The following is a 16841-nucleotide window of genomic DNA, read 5'->3' on the forward strand; positions in this document are numbered from 1 at the left end:
AAGTCCAAGGGTACTAACTCTCTGGCAGACTTTGAGGAAAGAAACGAGGGGCATAGATGGAGCCCTCGGGAAATACGGACCAGATGTGTGCCAAGTTCAATGGCAACGTCGAGAGGGTTTGCTACATCAACACCAGTGACCCGTAGAACAGGAGCCGGGTCAGGAGAGTATTTACCACTCAATTTCCTCACTTTTTTCCAGACTGCACTCATAGAAGAAGCAGAGGTGATGGTGGAAACATAGTCTCGCCAACAAGTGCGTTTAGCTTCACGGATGACACAGCGAGCGATCGCACGCTTCTGCTTAAAATCAACAAGTTTCTCAGCGGTTCTATTGTACCGGTACCTGCCCCATGCAGCACATTTCAAACGTACTGCACGAGCACAAGCAGACCACCAAGGCACGCACTTCTGAGATACACCCGTCGCCCAAAAGACACCCAAAGCTACTCCGCGATACCGGAGAGGGATCGGGACATCTCCAGGCAATCCAGATTCCACGGCAAACTACGCCACCGCCAAGAACCTCAACGGAATGGGATGGACCCCGGTGTCCTTTCCCCTACGTAGGAACTAGCGCGCCTGTGGGAGAAATCCCAAAGGCCAAAAAGAGGGGTGAGGAGGAGGAGGAATGGAAAAAGGGGAGGATGGGATAGGGGAGGGGAGAATTGGGGGGTAATTAGGTTCGGTCTGAGGAAGAAGACCGACAGGGCTAATTCCTCAGACCAAGAGCCTCTTCACCACGCCAAGGAGCCCCCCTTGAAGAGGGATGGTAGTGCAAGAGCATATGGATACACAAAAGGCCTAGTTCCTAGGCCTCAAAAGGGTTTACAGGAGTACATCTGGATTTATATCTACAGTTCACTTACCTGTTGCAAGCAAATTTAGGAAATTTGTTTATTTATTTATTTAGTAATTTAAGCATACAGAGGTACAAAAAATACAGGTAAGAGCAGCATGCCAAAGCCATTTATATGCATAGCATTACGGGCTGGCTTAAAATTAACATCTTATTTTCATTAATAAGATCTCTTGACATATCACATATGTTGTTATGCTGTCTATATTCCTCAGTAAGTGGACAGTTAAGTAACCAAGCCTGGCTACTGCATCAGTCTGTTCACATTGCAAGTTGCTCCATAAACATTTGTCTACATTCATGTTATAGATCTACTCAGGCTTCTACAACATTCAGTTTCATTATTTACTCCAAATATTCCTAATGCTAGACACAGATACACCAGAGTTTTCCTTCAGGGTACTTTTTTCTGGCTATCATATCAACTTTATCATGAAGTAATCAAGTGTGTGTTGGAATCCATAACAATTGTATATTAATTCCCGTTTCCCAGATATTTTATCTGGGTTCTCCAATGAACATGTTGGTATTCATTAGGAGAGTCGAGAGCCTTCAGTGATGACGTAGAATCAGTAGTAATCATAGTCAAGCTCAGTGTCATTAGGATGGCAAACAATTCAATTTGCAGTGTAGATGCTCGGTTAATTCTTAGGCGTAACTCGACAAATTCTTATCATTCTTAACTAGGGAAATTGCATAAGATCAGATGCTGCATTCCCAGTAGACTCCTGCTTAGATCCATTAGCGTATACAACCTGTGATAATTAAAATTTTGTGAATAAATTGTAATTTTCATTGTAGGCCCAGGGAGGTAATTGCTGAGTAAAGAATGTGTGTGTGGTCAAAGTTCCTTAATATAAGGAATTGAACTTGTCCTTCAGGCGGTGCTGCATGACCTGCAGTCCCTAGTTTCAACCTTAGCTAAACCTTTTTGTACTCTTGAACCAAGGAATTGGAGCTCCACCCTTTTCTTTGAATTGAATGTGGTTATTGCCTCCCATTCCTATAAAGTATTACATGACCCTCATGGGTTTAGCTCACACCCCCTTTCCTCCTGATAATGTAATTCCTATGGGTTTCCTCTTTCCCAATCAATCCCTCACTAATAACTTTTGCACATCCTTATTTTACAGATAGAGTTGTGGCAAGGCTTGAAACTGGCATCATGTGTGTATGAAAGGCAGTACCTCAGGGAATGGAACAAGCCCATAAACACAGGACTTCTATGGGTTTCCTAATGAGACTAATCAGCTTGTAGGGGGTGCAAGAGGCACACATGTGACTTGGGGAAGACCTATTGTTGTAAGCAAACAGCAGCACAGCAATCCTCATAGCTAGTAAGACTACCACATATTACTTGGTAACCAAAGCCCACAGTGGCCTGTATTCCTGCCTTCTCAGCTATCTTAAGTCACTCTATATACCCTCCTGATCTCTCCCCAACACACATTTCTCATCCTTCATGCTCTCACCACATATTTTCCTCTACTCCTTCCAAATTTCTTGCCTGTCCTTTCATGTATTCTCTCCCATCTCTGTTTCCTCACCTTCCCTGCTTTAATCCCTTTCTCTTACCTCTCCTTCCCCACACTTTTTTTAGGGGGGGGGGGTCCCTGTATTTCCTCTTTCCCACATCCTAAATCAGCCATTTGTACAAGTTAAAATAAAAATTAAAAAAAAAAAAAAATTTTAATTTTTCCTTTTATATGTATGTATATTAAGTCTCATAGAATTGTTGAAAAAAGACAAATTTTTCATTCCCATTTTCTAGGAGTTTTTCTTTTGATAGCCTATCATGGGAAATGTCAGTAAAAATAGGAGGCTATCATAGAAAATAAGAAAATAGTCTAGTATGCAGTTCCTATAGCTACAGGACTGCTTGGGATCCAAGGTCAATTACTTGAATCAAAAATCCCTAGTCAACATCAAGGAGCCTCTCATGAGGGGAAAAAAAAATTTTTTTTTAGAATTATCAGGGGGGAGAAGCACTAAGCCCATAGGAGAGGTTCAATTTTTTGGATCAAGGCACCACTTTGATGCAGACATTACTAAAGGTGATGCCTGCACAAGGGCACTTGAATGGTTTGAAGATTGAGATACGGAATCGTTATTCAGGAAACGTTTTGCCACACAGTGGCTTCATCAGTCCACTGTATAGTCCTTGTGGCTTAGCGCTTCTTTTTGATTATAATAATAATAATAATTCATCAGTCCAATATAAAGGCGTAAAGAGAGGATGAGTTAATCAGTCCATCAATCTTGTAGAATATGTTGCATAAGTGTCTTAATCTTCAAAGTAATTAATGGCAAGCAGGAAGAGGGTAGTGCTACACCCTCAATCTGGAGAAAAATTATTATTGATGCAGACAAAGCAGTGCCTCTCCAATAAGAAATCTCTGGAAAAGTGGCAAATTGCTGTGGCGGCTAAAGGAATGAATTTGGGTTGATTATTATTATAATCAAAAAGAAGTGCTAAGCCACAAGGACTATACAGCAGAATTTGGGTTATGATAAACCCACACGAGACATTAAATTGAGAAGGATTATCAGCAAAAGTACTAAGGATGTGTATCTGAGGGGGTTCAAAAATTAAATTAATGAGAGAAAACAAATTCTTACTCCCAAGTTCCAAACTGTATGGTGAACCAGGCATTAAAAAAAAATCAAGAGCAAAGGGTCTGTAATATAATATACTCTACTGCCTCATGAGAGACAGAAATAAAAGTTTAGGTAAGGAAGAAAATATAAAGGAGAGATACAAAGAGCAGACTATGTGCCACTTGTCTAAAAATTATTATAATCAATTTAAGTGCTAAATCCCTTGGGTCATGTTTGTCTAAAAACAAGACACTGCCCTCCTAGGCAGTTTCTGGGGTTACAAAAGTTTAATTGCTGCCATAGAGGGCACAAATAAGAATTGGGCAGATAATCAATTCTTTACAGATTGAATCCATCAACAAGATCTTAGATCTAGTGAACATAAACATGAGGGGAAGGAGCCCCTGTCTGCCAACAAGGACAGAGAAGAATATTCATCTGATAATTCCACCTCTAAATCAAGAGGATGGGATTGTCTCCACCAGTGACTAATAAAAATTGACCTACTTGAACACTTAGCTTCTAATAAGAAAGTCCTGATCCACTTACAGAACTACTCATAAATATGTTACTTCTAACAAGAAAGCATGATGTCCTCCTTAAATCCCTGGACAAGGCTAGGCATCCAACAAGTCAACAGCAGAGGCTGCAAAACTTTGTGGCACAGGTGTGCTCACAACTTTCAGGGCTTACCTTTTCCCCTTCTCTTAGTCTTTTATGACTTGGCCAAAATTGAGACTGGAAAGCAATCTGGTTAGATCTAAGAGGAAAGGTCCAATATTTTTGATCAAGAGTTCCCAACCAGCATCTAACTAGAAAGGAAGATAGTATCAGCAGGAGCATTAAAGTTAATACAGTGCATGGAAGGTGAACATGTTCAATCCAAACAGTATGAATCACCATTTAACTGATGGGAGTTTTGTGCTAGTTGTAGTGCTACTTGTGATAGTAATAACAGCAGTAATATTGACATTTATTGAGCACTCAGACCCCCATAGGTGACTGCTCAAAGTTATTAACATTAATAAAAGCAACATGAACAATCACCATGCCAAGTTAAAATAGCAAACAGCAGCAATTAATGTTAAATGAATCTCCTACAAGTACCCTGGTAATTATAAAGTTCCCTACAAGTATCTTGGTAATTATGAAGGTCTCTACAAGCACTTTTGTTATTTATAAAAATCATAAGGCAGAAAGACTAAAATATGGTCCACAGTCAGGGACTTTTATGGTGACACAAAAATCTTATTTTTTTTTTTTTCCACTCATGAGTGATAAATTCTTAAGGGTCATACAGCACCTTGGATGGGGATGGGGGGCAATCAAATTTAATCCAAGGGCACAAATGCCTATACCATACCCATTATTACATTCATATGAGTGCAAAACCCATATGGATACTATGGTGACAGGACAACTCTGTCCCGGTCATTGGCATCCTTGGACAGTTGTGTCCGTCCTTCTTGCGACCAGGACATTTACGTTCCAATACATACGTATTTTTTTTATTTTTAGGTTAGGGTAGCATCCATTTTATTGATTAAAAGTCCAAACTTAAGTATGCATGTTGTGGAAACCCCTCGTAAGAAATTTAATTTCTCCTCATTTGTCTACAATTACCCTAATTGATTAGACAGTTGCTTTTTGAACCAAGATAAGAGGCTTAGCATATATAACATGAGGATTTGTTACCCAGTAATAGTTACATATAGTGGGATGCCAATGACTGGGACACAATCATCCAAGATGCAAATAGTAATAAAGTAGGTAGAATTACCGACAATATGTAAAGTAAAAGGACACAAGTGCAACTAATGTGACATTTATTGTGGCAACGTTTCGCTCTCCAGGAGCTTTATCAAGCCATTACAAACAATACATGGACACAGAGGGTATATAAAGGCTCTGAGTGAGGTGCAATACTAGTGAGGTACCATTTCGATGTTCACTAGTGGTAGTAGTAGTAACAAAAATAATACAATATGGAAGAGCAAATAATTCGTACATGAGTAAAAGGATATAAAAGCTATTACTTGGGTAACATAAAAATAGGTTGGACAAATATAGAGTGGAAAGAGGCAGCTTGTTTCAGTGTTCACTCTCTGTAATGTGCTCGTGTAGTATATCAGGAGAGACTATGTGATGGCAGGGTTTACTGTTTTCAGGAGGATTCTTGCTAAGACTTCGGAGATGGTGAAGCTGCCGTTGTTTTGTTTAATTGTATTCGAAACAGCGATCAGTGCTGATTCAAGGCACTTGCGTGTGCGGAAATTAGTTTCTTTGATCACTAATTGGGCATCTCTGAATTTCATGAGATGATTGGTGGAATTTCGGTGTTGTACACAGGTGTTGTGTACAATTCTTCCCAACAGCCAGGTTGCACTGAACGTCTCAAAAGTACTTTCACAAGCTAACACCAGAGTCGCCATCGCTTCTACCACTTCAATAAAGGATCTAACCAGGACAAAACCCAAGCACCACGAACCAGTCAATGCAGGAGTTTACACTATACCCTGTGGAGGCTGTGACAAGATCTACGTGGGTGAAACAGCAAGAAACCTCGACACCCGCCTCAATGAACACATTTACGCATGTAGGAACGACAACAACGCCTGTGTACAACACCGAAATTCCACCAATCATCTCATGAAATTCAGAGACGCCCAATTAGTGATCAAAGAAACTAATTTCCGCACACGCAAGTGCCTTGAATCAGCACTGATCGCTGTTTCGAATACAATTAAACAAAACAACGGCAGCTTCACCATCTCCGAAGTCTTAGCAAGAATCCTCCTGAAAACAGTAAACCCTGACATCACATAATCTCTCCTGATATACTACACGAGCACATTACAGAGAGTGAACACTGAAACAAGCTGCCTCTTTCCACTCTATATTTGTCCAACCTATTTTTATGTTACCCAAGTAATAGCTTTTATATCCTTTTACTCATGTACGAATTATTTGCTCTTCCATATTGTATTATTTTTGTTACTACTACTACTACCACTAGCGAACATCGAAATGGTACCTCACTAGTATTGCACCTCACTCAGAGCCTTTATATACCCTCTGTGTCCATGTATTGTTTGTAATGGCTTGATAAAGCTCCTGGAGAGCGAAACGTTGCCACAATAAATGTCACATTAGTTGCACTTGTGTCCTTTTACTTTACAAGATGCAAATACCCTAGTACTGAATACTATACCACCTGGGAAAAAGAGGACAGGTTCCATGACAGCCTGGGTGATCTGGCAATATTTCTAGTATGTGCTGGTAGCAGGCTGAATAGTCTTGCATGACAGATGTTGACACTGTTATCTTATTGTGCCCATGGCATCCCTGCTCTTCACTGGATCTATTGTAAACTTCCTCCTATATGTCTCACTCCACTTCATTTTTTATGGTTGTAGATCCATATCTCTCATGTTGTTATGGTGGTACATAGGTTTGGGATTAAGCCCTCAGGTATCTTCCACATAATGTGACTCTCTCTGCTTTCTTCCTAACTCAGCAGTCACCTTGCTGGCCCCTCAGTACATGTCAACACAATCCTGCAATAAAAGTTAGCATTTATTCATAAAATACTTTAAAAGCTCATTCATTCAAAACCACTCTTGCCAGAAGTTATCTGAAATCACTATTCAAATGACCTTACAAGTTCAAAATTAAGAGGCAGTTGAAATTCAAATAAGTTCAAAACTGAATATAACAGTTTAGAACTTAAAGGCAAGTTATTAGATAGTAGTAGAGGTGGTTGCAAGTCAAATATGTTTGAAAATGATGCACTGTTTAACAAATGGGCTCCAAGTCAAAATAATATGGACTCAGAATCAGAGGTATGGTTATTTGGGTTTGAACAAGAGGCACAGTTTAAGAGCTAACTGGGGTTCAAACAGGATTAAAATCGAAGACAAAAGGATTCAGAAATTTGGCTCAATAGGATTGGCATTGAAAAAGAGAGTGGGATTCTTCTCACCTCATCTGTATTCTGGATATTAAACATGGTACCTAAGAAGAATACTGTATTAGCAATGCTTGAGGTGTCAGGTAATCTTTATTTCTACAAGTACAAGATATACAAGCTAAGCTGACATCAATAACATACTACATGTACTATATAGAAAGCCCCTTGTTGTTCAGAGGATTTCGGCCAAATTACGTTAATTTTGTCCCAGGATATGACCCATACCTATCTTACTGATAGGTGAACAGGGACAGCAGGTGTCTTAAAGAGACTTGTCCTAATGTTTCCACCCACACCAGGGATCAAACTATGGACCTCAGTGTGTGAGCTGAATGTGCTGCCAATCAAGCTATGGGGCACACATGAACCCCCAAGGGTAGTGAAAGTGGAAATTTTAATCCTTAAACTGTCCAAACGTAGATCTACGTTTGCTCGCGTAGCGCTCCGAGAGTAGATCTGTTTTTTTTACATGCTTTCAAATGGAGAAAATCAAGGTCTGAGCTCTACACGCATAAACATAGATCTATGTTTGGACAGTTGAAGGGTTAAATATGCATATGTGATGCATAATGCTTTCACATTTTGTCTGAGAATTCACATATACAATTAGAGAGAACAAAAAGAAATGTTAATGAGTGTGCAAAATAAGGAGAAAACAAGAAAAGGGTCCCCACTTAGTGCACAGGAAATGTGGTACAAAGCCTTAATGTACTGCAAAATAGTGTTTGAAAAGGAAGGAGAGCATTCACAACAAAAAATGTTGTGTTTATTATTCTGAGCTGATCACTGGACATCAAGTGAGGTAGGCTTCTTTCAGTAAGCGAGGAGGGCAGGAGGCTGAGGTTATTGGGCAGGCTGATTTACCCTGTTTCATCTTACCTACAGCCTTGAAAACTTTAAAAAAAGCACAATCAGCTTCATAACATAAAGTCTAGTAGCAAGAGTTAAGCAGCTGATCATATTGCCATGCAAAGTTTCCCTGTGAACTCTGTGCAAATTATTTCCAAGAACGATTACAATCTCCACCTAGTGTTTAATGCTTTTAAGATAGTACAACCTTGAATATTAGCCAAAGGTTTAGCATAATTTACACACTGCATATGCACTAGTGATTTTACATACACTTTTATTTATTAATTTGAACATGATACAGTGAGATACAAAGTTATTACAGTGCAACATGCCAAAGCCCCTTGTATGCAGAGCATTATGAGCAGGCTTAAAATTAACTAAGCAATGATATATTCAGTAGTAAAAACATTATTGTATACAGATAACAATTTAGCACAAATGAGTATTACAAAGACAGGTCATATAGCCATTTACTGTGTTGCTGAGCATTCAGTAGAATGGAGTATTCTGTTAGGTAATGTAATTAAAAAATAAAGCTTGATTGGGTCACAGGTTAGACATTTATGAGATACAATAATGAGAAACATTTATGAGATACAATTATTCAGTATTTATTTAGTTGTGGGTGAGCAAGTGATTTTTGAGAAGAGAATTGAATTTATAAACAGAGTGTTTCTTTTATATTCACAGGTAATGAATTCCAGATTTTAGGGCCTTTTATGTGCATTGAGTTTTTGCATAGCGCGAGATGGTCTCGAGGAACATCAAAGAGTGATCTGTGCCTTGTGTTATGGTCGTGTGTTCTGTTGAGGTTGGTGACGAGATGTTTGAGGGGAGGGTTTATATCAGAATTAAGTGTTTTATGAATGTAGTAGGTGCAGTAATAAGTATGGATGTTTTATATGGTGAGTAGGTTTAGTTTTGAATATTGGTGGTGTGTGCTGCCTGTAGTGGGAATTTATCATCATTCTGACTGCAGCCTTTTGTTGGGTAATTAATGGTCTGAGATGGTTTATTGTTGGTGAGCCCCATGCACAAATTCCATAGGTGAGATAGGGGTAAATAAGCGAGTGATATAGGGCCAGGAGGGCTGACTATGGAACATTGTACCGTATCTTCGATAGTATGCCTACGGTCTTGGAAAAATTTTTGGAAATTTGTTGTATATGTGTTTGAAATTTTGAGTCTATTATCAAGGTGGATTCCTAAGAATTTTTCCTCTGTGAGTTTTGTGATAGGTGATCTGTTTATCATTACAGTGGACCCTCGACTAACGCTATTAATCCGTTCCTGAGAGCTCATTGTTAGTCAAGTTAATTTTCCCCATAAGAAATAATGGAAATCAAATTAATCCCTGTAGGACACCCCAAAGTATGAAAAAAAAAATTGTTTTTACCACATGAAATATTAATTTTAATACACACAAACTGAAGAAGACATGCACAGTTACATGACACTTACCTTTATTGAAAATCAGGTGATGATTGATGGGATGGGAGGAGGGGAGAGTGTTGATGGTCTTAGTGTTTCGAAGGGGAATCCCCTTTCATTAGGACTTGAGGTGGCAAGTCCTTTTCCGGGGTTACTTCCCTTCCCTTTAAATCTCTCAAACCAACCTTTGCTGGCCTTAAATTCACTTACATCACCACTAGTTGCTGGCATTTTTTTAATTAAATCGTCATGCAACTTCCTAGCTTTTTCACATATGATCGCTTGAGAGATGCAATCTGTTTTTCGTTTATCCACACCAATAACAGTCTCTCAACATCTTCGAGTACTTGCGATCTCAGTTTCGAAAACATAGTTGCACCTTTGGCAAAAACAGCTTCCTTGATTGCCGTTTTCTTGCCCACAATAGTAGCGATGGTTGATTGGGGTTTTGTGTACAACCTGGCCAGCTCGGAGACACGCACTCCACTTTCATACTTAGCAATGATCTCTTTCTTCATATCCATAGTAATTCTCACCCTTTTTGCTGTAGGGTTGGCACTAGAAGCTTTCTTGGGGCCCATGGTGACTTATTTTGCAGGTAAAATCACTAAAAAGGCTGTGATAATATGAAATGTTCCGAGTGTATGCTTGGAAGTGACCACGGTGGCTGGCTGGCTTGTAAACACTGGCCAGAAGTGGACGCGTCTCAGACGGAACGAATAGTGTTGGTCGAGTTTTTTAGCGCTAGTCGAGGCAAAATTTTTGCGTTAAAATGTATCACTAGTCGGATTTATCGTTAATCGATGCCATCGTTGGTCGAGGGTCCACTGTAGGTTAAGAGGGACGACTGTAGCTCTGTTACCAAACTGAATGAAGTAGGTTTTGTCAATGTTTAGAGTAAGTTTGTTAGTACTTGTCCAGGTAGATATTTTCTGTAATTCGGTATTTACAGTATTGGCTAGCGTGACTGGGCTCGGGTGAGAGAAGACGTATGTAGTGTCATCTGCAAATAGTGTGGGTTTGAGTAGTTGCGATGCATTTGGTAGGTCATTTATGTATATGAGAAAGAGAAGAGGGCCTAGGACACTTCCCTGTGGGAAACCAACTGTGATTAGCTGTGCTGAAGAGTTTGCCCCCTTTGTGTACACATATTGGCTTCTTTTGCTGAGGCAAGACTTTAGGTAGTTGAGGGAGCGCCCTCTTATACCATAGTGCGACAATTTTATATGGAGCAAGTCATGGTCAACTGTATCAAAAGCTTTACGTAAGTCTATGAAGATCCCCAGTGGGACTTCTTTTTTCTCTATTGCAGTGTATATGTGTTCTAGCATGTGTATAATAGCATCATTAGTATTTTTATTAGGCCTGAACCCAAACTGACAGGGGTTGAGTATGTTGTGGGAGATGAGGTAGGAATAGATTCGCTTATGAATTAATTTTTCGAAGATTTTAGAGAGAGGGTGTAAGTTGGATATTGGCCTATAGTTATTCAAGTCTGTTTGGTCTCCTCCTTTATGGATTGGGGTGAGCCTTGCTATTTTGAGAACTGTAGGGAAGGTAGAGGATTCTATGGATTTGTTAAAGAGTGTTGGAATGATTGGTGATAGTACTTGTGACGCTTTATTGTATGTAAGGGTGGTAAGGTATTTAAATCTCCTGCCTTGTTTTTTGTTGATAATAAGGGAGACATCAGTAGGGTTAGTCGGAGCTAAGAACAGTGTGTTCGGGTAGTTGCCAGTGAGGTAGTCATTGGGTGGGGTATCTGAGCTTAGGATTTTATTGGCAAGGTTTTTTCCTATAGTGGAGAAGAAATTATTGAGTCTGTTTGCTGTGGGAGTTGGGTTCATCTGGTTTTGTTAATTTAATTTCACTATTTTGTGATATCTTTTTTGTTCCTAGAATTACTGATAGGGTTTTCCAGGTCTTTTTTATATCACCTTGTAAGATGGATAATCTGTTCTCATAATACAGTTTTTTAGCCCTTCTTATCAGGCTGGTTAGGATTGACGAGTAACGTTTTGTTTGGTCTCTGGTTATGTGATCCATTCTGTACTGTTTTTCATATAGGTGCTTTGTATTTATGGATTTGAGGATGCTGGGTGTTAGCCAGGGACTGTTCAGTCTCCTAGCTGTCATCTGTTTAGTTTTTTGGGACAGTGCTTGTTATAAAGGTATTGGGTCTTTTTTAGAAAATTATTAATACATTCGTCAATATCTGTATAGATTTCTAGCTCAGTGTGCCAGTCAATGTTTGTCACTGCTGCTGTGAAGTTATTAATGGCTGCCTCATTGTGAAGTCTGAAAGTGACTTTAGTAGTGTCTTGGGGTAATTTGCCAAGGTTTGTGATGAGGAAGGTAGGGTAGTGATCTGTGGTATTATCTGCCTGATTTTAGAGGGGATATGGTGTTGGTCCAGTAGGGAAACACTAGTCTCTGTAACTCTTGTAGGTTTTGTTACTGCTGGTAGCAACATGCAGTTACTCATAGTGTTTGTGAATTCAGTAACATGTGGGTCCTGGTCTTGCAGGAGATTTATATTGAAGTCACCTGAGAGTAGCAAGTGATCTTTGTTCATGCGTGCATCAGTTATCATACTTCCTAGGTTGTCACTAAAATGGCTAATGTTTGACTGTGGTACTCTGTAGATGTTTATCACTGTGAGAGGTTTTTGTTGTATATACAAGCATACCTTGTTAATATGGCGCTTCATTAATATAGCACTGTGATTTGCTTTAAGGCGATGTTCACTTTACAGAGGTGGTCTTGAGCCTAAGCTGCCGTATTAGTGAGGTATGCCTCTACCATACCACCTCACCATTCACAAATATGTATGTCATTGTGTCATTAAGGACTATCTGTCTTATTACTATTGGGTGTCCTGTAACTTGATCACTATCACACTCAGCTCACATACTGAGGTCTAGGGAATGATCCTCCAGTACAGCTGGAAACACTAGGAAGTGTTTCCACAAGACACCTGCTGTCCCTGTTTACCCATCAGTAAAATGGGTACCTGGGTGTTAGTTGATTGGTGTGGGTCACATCCTGAGGAAAAAGTTGACTTAATTTGCCCAAAACTTTGTATAACAAGGGACTTTCTATATAGTAGTATGTCACCTAGGCCTGTACACCTTGTACTTGTAGAAATGAAGATTATTATTATTATTATTAAGAGAGTGTGTGTGTATGTAATGTATATACACCTTAATCTCTAAACAGTGGGACCCCCGTATCTGCAGGGAATATGTTTGAAGGACCTGCCATGATACTGAAACTGGATAGTAGCAAACCCTAAATGTACTGTATATAAGTCCTATACATACCTATTATAAAGTTTAATTGATTAATTATGCACAATAAGTGGAGAATTATCACTTTTTCACTGATGAGAAGCACATCACAGCTTCTCTTAGGCTTTGAAGAACTCCCAGCTTCTCTACTTTTGTGCTTTGGGGCCATTATTATGCAGAATTAGGTTAAGTCTGCCCGAAATGCCTCAGCATGATAGTGGCTTCCTTTGCTCCAATGATATTATGGTATAAACACACATAGTAACCTTAGAAATAAATATTTTATTTTTATTTTAACAGGACAACTGGTGTAAGGAAACATATTCAATGTTTTACCCTTGCTGGGGATCGAACCACGAACACTCAGTGTGTTAAGCAAGAGGGAGGGGAGAGGATTATGTACATGATCCCAGTGGAAATAAGATTGACAGTCTTTGATAATGCATTGCCTGCTTGGTTAAGTCATCATGTTAACTAACTTTAATAGAAAGTCTGCAATGCCAAAGTTTGTTGGTTTTTATCAAGTTGTTCAACATGTAAGCAGTAATAAGTACAAAGTTGTTTTATGTAACATACTGTAGTTAATTCTACCAACATTAATACAAATACAAAGTTAGAGAAATTAGCAATGGTCAGTACAAAGTCACATCTAGACCATAAGTTTATTTAGGTATAGGTACATATAAGTGCAATTATCATACACAGTAACAAGTAAAATAACTACTGTGAAAAAAAAAAATTGTAAATTTCCAAGCACTTTCGTGATTTCTCACATTACCAAGAAACGGTTCCTTGATAATGTGAGGAATAATAATAATAATACCTTTATTTCTACAAGTACTGTACAAGGATGTCAGCCACAGCACCGTGTCTTCCTTTGCAGATGACACCCGAATCTGCATGACAGTGTCTTCCATTGCAGACACTGCAAGGCTCCAGGCGGACATCAACCAAATCTTTCAGTGGGCTGCAGAAAACAATATGAAGTTCAACGATGAGAAATTTCAATTACTCAGATATGGTAAACATGAGGAAATTAAATCTTCATCAGAGTACAAAAATTCTGGCCACAAAATAGAGCGAAACACCAACGTCAAAGACCTGGGAGTGATCATGTCGGAGGATCTCACCTTCAAGGACCATAACATTGTATCAATCGCATCTGCTAGAAAAATGACAGGATGGATAATGAGAACCTTCAAAACTAGGGAGGCCAAGCCCATGATGACACTCTTCAGGTCACTTCTTCTATCTAGGCTGGAATATTGCTGCACACTAACAGCACCTTTCAAGGCAGGTGAAATTGCCGACCTAGAAAATGTACAGAGAATTTTCACGGCGCGCATAACGGAGATAAAACACCTCAATTATTGGGAGCGCTTGAGGTTCCTAAACCTGTATTCCCTGGAACGCAGGAGGGAGAGATACATGATTATATACACCTGGAAAATCCTAGAGGGACTAGTACCGAACTTGCACACGAAAATCACTCACTACGAAAGCAAAAGACTTGGCAGACGATGCACCATCCCCCCAATGAAAAGCAGGGGTGTCACTAGCACGTTAAGAGACCATACAATAAGTGTCAGGGGCCCGAGACTGTTCAACTGCCTCCCAGCACACATAAGGGGGATTACCAACAGACCACTGGCAGTCTTCAAGCTGGCACTGGACAAGCACCTAAACTCAGTTCCGGATCAGCCGGGCTGTGGCTCGTACGTTGGTTTGCGTACAGCCAGCAGCAACAGCCTGGTTGATCAGGCTCTGATCCACCAGGAGGCCTGGTCACAGACCGGGCCGCGGGGGCGTTGACCCCCGGAACTCTCTCCAGGTAAACATGTACAAGATATACAAACCATAGCTGACATCAATGACATACTGCCATATAGAAAGCCCCTTGTTATCTGGAGTCTACCTGGAGGTTATTCCAGGGATCAACGCCCCCACGGCCCGGTCCACGACCAGGCCTCCCAGTGGATCATGGCCTGATCAACCAGGCCATTACTGCTGGCCGCACACAGTCCAACATACGAACCACAGCCCGGCTGATCCGTCACTGGCTTTAGGTATCTGTCCAGCTCTCTCTTGAAGGCAGCCAGGGGTTTATTGGTATTCCCCTTATGCTTGGTGGGAGGCTGTTGAACAGTCTTGGGCCCCAGACACTTATGGTGTTTTCTCTTAGTGTATCAATTGCACCCCTACTTTTACATAAGAACATAGAACACTGCAGAAGGTCTACTCACAACTTGTCCAATACCCCTGCCAAGCTACCCAAGACTCTATAACCCCACCCGGTAGATCATCAGATTCAAAATTCTGAACCTGACTATAAATACTCGCGTACCTTCCACCCCAGGTAGATCCGTTTGTGACTTGAAAAAGCCCACTGTGTGGGCGAAACGTTGTCAATAAAGGATCACATTAAACTGCATGTGTTTATGTTTCCATTGTGTCGGTATTTTATACCATCTATTTTCACCCCTACTTTTAATTGGGGGTATTTTGCATCGCCTGCCCAGTCTTTTACTTTCGTAGGGAGTGATTTCTGTGTGCAGATTCGGGACCATTCCTTCTAGGATATTCCAAGTGTAGATTATGCTGAGCATTTTGGGGAAATTAGGTCAATTTTGTCCCAGGATGCGACCCACACCAGTCAACTAACACCCAGGTACCCATTTTACTGGTCTACCTGGAGGGTATTCCAGGAATCAACACCCCTGCATCCTGGTCCATGACCAGGCCTCCCGGTGGACGATGGCCTGATCAATCAGGCTGTTACTGTAAGGAAACACGCCCAATGTTTCTACCCTCGCCGGGAATCGAACCCGGACATGCCATGTGAAGCGAGAGCTTTGCCACCAGGCCACGGGCCTGGAAATTCAATATTTTTTTTTTCCACAGTGGTTATTTGGCATATTGTGATATCACGTTTGTGATCACACTAACGTGTATTTTTATTTATATAATCACAACTAAGCGCTAAACCCACAAGGGACAGCACTGCAGTAACGTCTGTACAGCACCTAGGATCCCCCTCCCCGAAACAAAAACAAAAAAAAAAAAAAAAGGCAAACTTATTTTCATTGGGGTCCCAAAATCCTCATTTATATTAGTGGTTTCCTTTGTGTTTAACAAACTTTATACTACGCAAAGAAATACATTTATGAATTTGAATAGCCCTTGTGGTTTAACGCTTCTTTTTTATTATAATAATAATGTGAATTTGAATATCTTAATAACTCTCCTTAGCGTTAAAAATCTAACCAAAATTTTATGCAAGGATTTTCGATATTTCCAAACTTCAGTCTAAAAATAGTGAGAGATCCATTTATATCATTTACATATTAATATTTACTATAAAATACAAAGGAGGGGAAAGATTATTAACATTTAAAGTCAATTCTTGCACTTACAACAGTGTTGTTGCCACTCCTCTAAATAGCCTTAAATCTGCCTCCCACAGAAATAATTTCCACTAACCTCCTCATGTCTGGCTGCCCAAACACACCTGCAGGAAATTGATGATAGAGATAAATTCTCGCCATTTTTTTGGTGTTTTTTGCAAGTAAAAATACACGGATGTGTTCCACAAGAAGTGTCCTCGTGAGGGTTTATAGGACCACTGACATTTTGCGCCGTATTGAACCCGGTCTGTGTCCTGGCAACCACACCCATGGATTATTATTATTATTATAATCAAGGGGGAAGCGCTAAACCCGGAGGATTATACAGCGCCTGGGGGGGGGATGTGGAAGGCATTCAGGCTTAATTCGGGGAACTGGAGCACAGATCCAATTCCCTAAATCAAGAGCCTCTCACCAACATCAAGGAACCTTCCTTGA

The 16841-nt window shown here is 40.1% G+C and overlaps 2 long non-coding RNA genes across 7 annotated transcripts in view; one reads left to right on the forward strand and one right to left on the reverse strand.

Moving 5' to 3' along the window:
- Nucleotides 1-2488, forward strand: part of LOC128702289 (uncharacterized) — a 29848-nt gene extending 27360 nt beyond the window's left edge. For 2 of the 6 annotated variants that reach the window (XR_011394236.1, XR_011394237.1), the window contains exon 6: nt 1992-2478. This is a non-coding gene — a long non-coding RNA (uncharacterized lncRNA). Of the gene's footprint in view, nt 1-1991 lie in introns of all 6 variants that reach the window. The other 4 variants (XR_008409072.2, XR_011394238.1, XR_008409074.2 and 1 more) reach the window with 4 other exon arrangements.
- Nucleotides 2489-4417: 1929 nt separating this feature from the next.
- Nucleotides 4418-16841, reverse strand: LOC138855087 (uncharacterized). The gene is made up of 2 exons (XR_011394239.1): nt 16480-16841; nt 4418-7013 (listed from the first exon to the last, which is right to left on the reverse strand). It is a non-coding gene; the product is annotated as an uncharacterized lncRNA (long non-coding RNA).

Source organism: Cherax quadricarinatus, chromosome 80, assembly GCF_038502225.1.
Source record: "Cherax quadricarinatus isolate ZL_2023a chromosome 80, ASM3850222v1, whole genome shotgun sequence".
Lineage (NCBI taxonomy): Eukaryota > Metazoa > Arthropoda > Malacostraca > Decapoda > Parastacidae > Cherax > Cherax quadricarinatus.